Below are 8790 nucleotides of genomic sequence, written 5' to 3'. Positions count from 1 at the left end.
TAAAACATATTTTGTCTTTTGTTGTCTGATCAGAATTCAGTACACAGGTAATGTTTTAGAACACAGAACGTGGAAATTGGTTTAATCAGAGATGAAAATGAAATATAACTACTCTAAAAAGGAAAAGTTATAGCTGTTCAACGAGGAGTTTGGCATAATATAAAAAAATTTCCTTGTCTTGACTGGATTGTATTAGGGCAGGATCCTCTAGAAAACACTGGGATTTCTCATCTTTTGTAATAATTACTTGAAAGAATAGAGGGGGATGAAGGAAACTCTGGAAAGGGGTAAACATGCTCCCCAGCCACCATGTATGCAGCACCATCAGCTCATGGACAGCAAGTAGCAGCAGTACCATGGGGAGCAGAGAGCAGTTTGCTCTCTGCCTTTTCCTCCAGCCTTCCTCCCCACAACTAAATGTGGTGAAGTTCTGCTTCCCTGGAGCCCAGCATCTGCCCATACTGCCCACTTTGTCTCAGCAAACAGCCTCAGCAAAGAGGAGTTAACATGGCTTGCGGTACTACCACAAAGAAGCAGGGAGAGAAAGAAGCAGCAGACAGCGGCTGTTTCCTTTCTTCTTGCACAATGTAGCAGCCTGAGAAAGCTCAGACCAGCCAGGCAGGATGGCCTTTTCCACAGAAACTCACTGTGTATCTCAGATCTTCCTGCTCGTTTTCCCTTTTGCTTATGCACTGCCCCCCAGATATCTTTACCAATCAAAACACAGTCCACCTAGGTTTGCAGCAGTTTGCTGGAAAGTCAGTCAATAATGACCATGTGGAAGGACTTGAGACTGTTTATTCCAAGAGATTAAATTCCTTCAAGGGCAGAGCTCTCCTTTGCTGCCTCACACCTCTTGAAAACATTGAAACATTTGGGGAACTGTCACTTCGGATTTTGTTACCATTCTCTAATGCAAGGAGACTGGAAAGTGACCCAATTCATACAAAAAGAAAAAAAAACCCAATAGACTAGCAGTAAGAAAATGAATTTGTGCAGACTGCAACACAGAGATGGCAAAGCAGAGGACACTGTGTTTACTTAGAAAGCTGATATTCTCTTGAAGGTGCTAGATAATGTAAATCCTTAAAGGCAAGCTCACTGTTAAAAACTGGATTTGCCCGCTTGCATTTGGCAGAAATCTAGCTCTCAGATTCAAGATGATCATTGCTCAAGGCAGTCAGAAATGCTTTTGCCTTTTGTTCAGTCTCTCTAAGGTAAAACTGTCCAGTGAGACCATGATGTAGAGTCTGCATGTCTCTCAATCAGTACCTTAGCATCAGTTACTACAATATATTTATATTATCCCACGCAATAAACCCAAAACGTTCCCATCTCTGGACAAGAGGCTGTTCTTGCAGTGATTTGCTCAGAAGAGGTGAGCACACAATGCAACACCACTGTCACTGTGCCATGGCACTGAGCACAAGCAGCCAGCCAGGTTTAGCCCTGCCACACACAGGCTCAGGAGGATGAGTAGATTCTGGACTAGGGCTTCAAAGGCTGTCAGAGTCCAGCTCACATCACCCAGGGTCCTTTAGCTGCTGTGCATTCCTCTCCCAGAAGAGGCCTTTTCCTGAGCCTTGCTTGCTTTCTCAGAAGACAAAACCTGGCAAAAGGAGCAGTATGTGGAAACAAGAGACGACTGCTCCTTCATACTTACACTAGAAATCTGACATTTGTTTTTTCTTCACATTGTAAATTATTCCAATTCTAAACACGTGCTGGAAAAGCTGCTTTTCAAAATCTAAAACTGCTGCAGAGGATCATGTGCCAATATTTAGACCACCGGCTGTGAAGCTGAATTTTCCATTTTCTCTTCTGGTGTTTGATAGACCACCTTTTATATTGAAAAGTGACTCTTCTCAGAGAGGGCCCCATAGCCCACACATATTTTATCAAAATGTATGGAGACTCTACTAGGAGCAATCCCATCTCAGGAACTGACAAATCTGACCTAGGCAAAAATCAGTCTAAAATATCTCCTTAAAACTGATTCTTCATGACTTGGGCAACAATCTTCACTGAGACAATCTTCACTGAGGAGATGGGAGAAGGCCTTTATTACCTTCATCTCCTGTAATTAAGACTGATAACTGCCAAAATGCTTTAAAGTAATGATTTCAAATATTTGTATTTCAATGCTAAAACACTTAGTGTATGCTTAAATACCGTGCTGGATCAGGACTTGAGCACACTTGTGTGTGTACCCAGTTCAGACAAACCACTCCACTTCCTGAGCACTCCCATAAAACCCCTGTTTATAATGTCAGTCCAGATAGGACCACTGCTGTACTTTCTCTGGGTCAACACTCTGGTTCTCTGCTGTCTAAGACAGTGTTTGTGCTGTCTGTTTGCACTTGTCAGTGCTGTGCTGGCCAACATTCACATATTTTTACTCCCACCTTGCTTGGTGTTCAAACCCCTATGATTCAGTTTGCTGCCAAACTGCTGTTAGGGGCTTGTACCAGTCCCATGCACTCCTACTGTGATCCATGCATGTCAATCACAGCAACATCCAGTGCTGGCACTCAAATTCAAAATATCCCACTTATTTCAGTGATGACTGTAGCACTTCAAACAATGACCTGCTAAATCTGCCATTGAACAACACACTAACTAAGGCTAATAAATGCACTTAATGGAATCTGGTGGTGCCTTGCAAGGCCCTAAAAGATCACTCCCCTCCTGACCTCAGAAGTTTAGGGGTCAGTGTGTAACCGTTTTCATGCAGGATCAGCTCTGGCTAGGTGTCATTACAGAGATGTGCATGAGTTCCCTCCATCAGGCAGCACCAAAGGCTGTAGCTAAGTGGGTCACAGATATGAATAGAGCTCAGTGCAGCTGCTTCAGTTCGTTGTTCTCTTTTAGATGAGCACAAAAAGCACTGACTCCTGGGCACCAAAAAAGCCACTTCATTAGCACTTGTCACACATCATATGGTGAACACATTCAGGGGTTCCTCACCCTTAGTACCTCAGAGTCTACCTTCAAGGGCCAAGACACCCCAGGGAAAATTGCCCTCTCTGTATTTTCAACACGTCAGTCTCTGCAAGCAAACCTTCCCTCTGCAGTTTCCCAACATGGTTTTTGAGAATTTGCAACTCCAGTTTGGAAGGGACACTCGCATTTTAGACAGCATTTCCAAACCACAAAACCTGAAAAATCAAAAAGCACGGGGCTCCAGGTGTCACTTAATAAATTAACTCAAATGTCAAAAGTGTCAAAGGAATGGTTTTCTTGTTACAGAAAACACAAAGAACTGAAGATTTCCTGGTATCACAGCATCCAAATTCCAATATAGGATTATATGATCTCAGCAACAATCCTCCAGCCACAGCAATTGATCTGAAGTTCACAGAAATCAGGAATTGTTTTTCCTCTCTCTCTTTTTTCTTTTTTTTTTTTTTTTTTTGGCTCTATGTCTGACTTAAAAAGCTTGAAACCCAGAAGTCAATTACCTTATACAAAATGTCTCATTTCCTCATGCCACGTTTCTCTAATGCCAGTAACACATCACTAAACATAGGTGAACCAAAGCAGTCAATCACCTCATTACATGTCTGAATTTTTTTTCATTATACGAAACACCCATCACTGATACAATGTCAAATGTGAATGAAGTACTTCTGATGGTATGCTTTGAGTCAAGCATCTCATGCAGAAGTAGCTGAACATAATGTTTTATGATGTGCCATACTTGGTCCTCCACCCTCTGCCTTCCATGGGAGCCAGAGCCTGCAGAGCACTGGCATTTATTTATTTATTTATTTATTTATTTATTTAATTTACTGGCACAGCTCCTCTGTGTAAGGTTAATACTGTCAGTTTGATTCACTGGGGTTGGTGAACCAGCCAGGCAAACTGAGGAAGAAAAAGCCTTTCTCACAAGGAGACAAGGACACCAAAGAGGTTGCCCAGCAAAGTCATCAAAGTAAACAGCATGAATGAGACAGTGTTGATGAAGACAGAAGTGGCATTGAGGGCTGCAATAACAAAGCAGGGCAGTGACATGAAGATAAGTGGCAAAGTAATTGTCTGGTTGAGCCAAGTGTATCCATACAGCCCGTCTGCCAGTAGCCATGCAAACGGACACCAGGCACCAGAGATCTAAGTACCTATTTATGTAAATATATTCCAAATGGTGGCACAGAAATACATAGGAACAAAGACTTGGTAAACATAGCTACAAGTTTTTGAGAGTGTCTGTGCTAATTACTATGAACATCCTTAGCATCTACTGTCAATGAATGAAGGGTTTTCTTCCTGGTTTTTCTTACTAATTATTCTGAAAAGCCAGAGTTGTGTCCTCTACATTTGATCCTGTAAAAATTTATCATACAAAAAAGACTCTTCATGTTACAAAGGTGCCACATTGCCAGGCCACTCTTTGGATCCTCACTCCAGCAAAAACATTGTCTAAAAAAGCCAGTTTTAGCAGCTAAGTGTATTATCAATTCAGAAAGAGAGTCTCTGAGAAGAATAAAGTTGATAACATTTTACAGTGGAGATAACATATCCAGAGACTGAGTCCACAGCACCTTCATCTCATCCTTAGTAGCTTGGTCAGGCAGAGAATGTCACACAGCAGGTGAAGGAAAACCCTTCCCTTCTCTCTGTTTCCCACTTCAGCAGCCTATTCAAGCCTTTGTCTGTATGGATCAAAAAAAGGAGAGAGAAAAAAAAAAAAAAAAGGTGCTTTCTCTTGTCTTCTTTACAAGGCAGGTAGAGCCAGCATTCTGGGCAGAGCAGTGCAGGGCATCTTTCCTCCTCCTGCTTTGTGAGGGCAGCCAGCACTTGGCTGAGGATTGCACAGAAGAGCCTTCCACTCCACATTACCAAAGTAAAAGGGATACAACCAGGCTTAGAAGGGCACCTTAGATTATGTGGTCAACACATAGTAGCTCACAACTAAATAGCCAGTTATTAATTAACAGTCAAAAGTGTTTTCCTCGAGCTGAAGTGGTGCATTTTTGGTGCATAAGGTCATCAAGTCAGCCACAATAGCAAGGGACATACATTAATTTTGGTAAAACATGTGAAATTCATCATCCTGGAGAGAAAAGTTTTATTGCTAGGCTTGATGTATAGGTTGAAACTTTTTGTTCTCTGTAAGTCAGACCCAACTACATACAGGATGTTTTAACGGGCCTTATTTCAATCCTGACAAATGAGCACCAGATGTTTCTTTTATCGTGGTTGCATTCTATATGGTCATTCCACATTTCAGGCTCATGTTAAGGTCTGAGAAACTCCCTCTGATCCACCTTTTGTTCCTTAAAAAAAGAAAGCTGTGAGAGAGAATAAAATACAGAATAAAATATGATAATTCTGATTAAGTAAATAAATTAAGGAAAATCTGAAGTATTTTCATGAGAGAAAGAGAAGATAGGCAGAAAATTATAATATAATATAATATAATATAATATAATATAATATAATATAATATAATATAATATAATATAATATAATATAATATAATATAATATAATATAATATAATATAATATAATATAATATAATATAATATAATATAATATAATATAATATAATATAATATAATATAATATGAATTCAGTTATCATCAAGCACAGACCATTTTTGCTATAAAGTCTCCCATGAAGAACAATGTCTTTTGCTCTTTTTTTGCTTATTTTATTATTCCTTTCAAAACAACTGTGCTCTGAAAGGTTCTCTCTGACCTGTACATGCCATAAGCAGGAGGTTCAAAGGTCTGTAATTGTATCTGATCATTGTGGCTTCTCTGCAGGTGACAGTAGGGATGAGCTTCCTTCCATTGGGAAGCGAGTCTAGTTTTTAGGATTTATTTGTTTAATTAACTGCTTTATTTTCTTCTTTTCTCTCTAAAAGTAGCTGCTCATTCACTCCACTCTCATGGCCACCTCATCCATTCCAAGGAATCTGATCCATTCTGAAGGAAAGTCCTTTCCAGGCCAAGCTTTCCTCTGACCAGAAGCCCAGCAGGACACCTCAGGCTGGAACTGAGGCATAGTGCCAGCCAGAGGAAGATTTTTTCCCTGCAAGTGCTAAGAATTATTTTCATCCCTGTTAGGCCCGGCAGTTCTGATTTTCCTTTCCATTTTCGTCTGTTCCAAGTACTTTTCCTTGTTGAATAAATACATTGAAATACTTTCTTTCTGGTCAGCAAAGCAATTTAGTACTTGAATGTAAAGTTAAAGCAGAGTCAGTCTGTAGGCACACACTGAGCTGGAGCACATACCAAGAGGCTGAGAAACAGGTTCCATTCCTCGATCTACCACTGCCTAAATTCGTCACCTTGCTTCAGATTTCACCCATCTGTGAAACAAGATAATGATCCTTCCTTAACTCATAGGGCAAGAATGTCATTAATATTTGGACTTGGTTTCAGATTCTTGAAGAAGAGCTTTTCCATTTTATCATTTCCCTGTTTGGGCCAGCCCTTGGGCTACAGATGTGACTGTGGTTCCAGTTCTATATCCTGCAAGGTGTGATGGCTGGGTTTGGTGCCACCACTTGCAATGTGCAGTGCCTTTACAATGGATGGCTTTGGAAATGAGACAGCAGCTTTTTTTTAAGAAAAGGTTTTGTTTGAAACTCTTCAAACTTCAGGAAGGTTTGTACTTGACTCCAGATCCCCATTCAGCTGCTTGGGATCATCAAAGAGAAACCTATCAGGGAAAAAGCACATGAAGTTGCAAGAAAAGGGAAGAAAGAGCACAGCAGTAGACAAAAAGATATAACAAAGAAAAAAGCGAGCAGAGGGAAACCAGCAAAAGCTGAAAGTTCATCAAATCTGCATGCAAAGAACTGGACTTGTTTCAAAAGTGGAACTGAAGACTGTATTAGAACTCAATTTTGTGTGGCTCTTGTCTTTTGCCTCAGCTGCCCCAACGCTAATGCACTAGAGAGCTGACATATGCCATATAAAAAGCTGTATGTACTGTGAGTGACTTGAGGGAGCAGACAGAGATCTGGAATGAACGAGCAAACACTGCAAGTGCCATTCCAACTCACCCCCAGGAACATAGTCCCTTAATGATTTCCCAGAGATACAGCAAGCCACAGAAGCAGAGGATTCTTTGCTCCTGCCACAACTGTTCAGAGTGGCTGGACACAGAAGGATGTGAAATGATGAATGTTTCATTGTGAATGCCAACCTCCTGGAAAGAGGACAGAGATGCTCTTGCTGCTGCTGCCCCACAACGGGCAGATGGTAGACATAGACATATATATATAAATCTGCACACAGATTTATATATAAAATCTATGCCACAAATCACCCTTTGCTTCTGCAGCACCTGTGGGTGAGCGATCCTACACTGAACCCTAAGATGGGAAAACAAACCCCAAACTGATGGATCAGTCCTGAAAGGAGCCTGGAATTGAATCCAGCTCTCTGCATGTACAGTTGTAATACACAGTCTCTTTTCTTAACTGACATGACCTGACACTAGCAACCACAAAAATACATATTCCTGTATTATTTACTTTGGCAAACACCACCACATAATTTAAACACCATTCTCATCTTCCTCAAACCCACTAGCAAATGAATTATTTAGTGTGGAGCAGGGAGAGGAGCTGACATGTCTGGTATTTGAACACTCAGTGTTCATGCACCTGCAGAGCTGGAGTCCCAGTTCATTATCTAGCCTTCCTGTTTTATCAAAGTTCATGGGTCTTCAGGACCTAAATAAATCAAGGCTTCCTTGGCATTTGTCTTGTGTGCCAGGCTGGTATGGAACTGTGAATGCTGATGTGAGCAGGGACTGTAGTAACAGGCTACAGTGGTGCTCAGCTCGTGTGTTCCAGTTGTCAGTTCTCTTGCTCTCAGTGTGCTCCCTGCAACTGAACTTTGGGTTGGGCAGTGTCTTTTGCAATGCTCATGTGGCATCCCAAGTCACTTCTATGTGTAAGCATAATTTGAGGGTGATAATAATGCTCTTTAATGCATCAGGTTTCTTCCCTGTAACACTGCTTTAAAATTTGAACCCAGATGCACTGCCAAGGCATTGCTGGGCTTAGGGCTAGAATACCCATACTGACACAGTGCTCCAGAACAAGGACAGACATACAGAAATCTGCTCTCAGTCCTTATTCCACAGAGGCCATTTATCTGTAAATCAAACATGTGGCACACTTTGCTTCAGATTATCCTCTTGATGCACCAAAGTAGCATCTAATCAGCTTTCACTCTAACAAATACAGATTTGTGTCATAAGTGATGCAGGAAACAACCCACAATCCCACTCTGCCCTCTCACAGGAACAATCCTTTCCCATGAAGGCCTAAGGTGCCCACTGTACAGAGCAAACACCAGAGCACAGAGAGAACTTTGCATGATATGAAACCTCTGGAGGGATTAGAAACTCTTTGTCTGCCAAAGATTATGTTACAGTCCTGCAGTACTCTGCACAGAACTGCAGGACCAAGCTTATTTGAACATAAGGTGAAAGTACATTTCAAGTACATGTTTAAATGAAGGAACACTTAGAAGAAACCTGGCAAGAAACAGAAAAACTTCTTTTACTTTTGGAGAATGTTTACCATTGCGTCATTACTAACGAGAAAATGAGGATTTCTGAAATTCAAGACATTAAAGCCGTATGCCTTAAAATCTTCTCAAAGCTCAGCCTAATCAGAGAACTAAGGATTCTGTAATTATATGTAAAAGTCTGTAATTATGTGTAAGAGTTTTACCCAGATTTTCATTCTTGACTGCAGAATTGTGCTAAGACACATTCAGAGTTCCTGTTTTGGTTGTTACTCTGCTTACTCAGACAAGTTC

Source organism: Erithacus rubecula (assembly GCF_903797595.1).
Source record: "Erithacus rubecula genome assembly, chromosome: 14".
NCBI classification, from domain to species: domain Eukaryota; kingdom Metazoa; phylum Chordata; class Aves; order Passeriformes; family Muscicapidae; genus Erithacus; species Erithacus rubecula.
Note: the sequence above shows the minus strand (reverse complement) of the source record.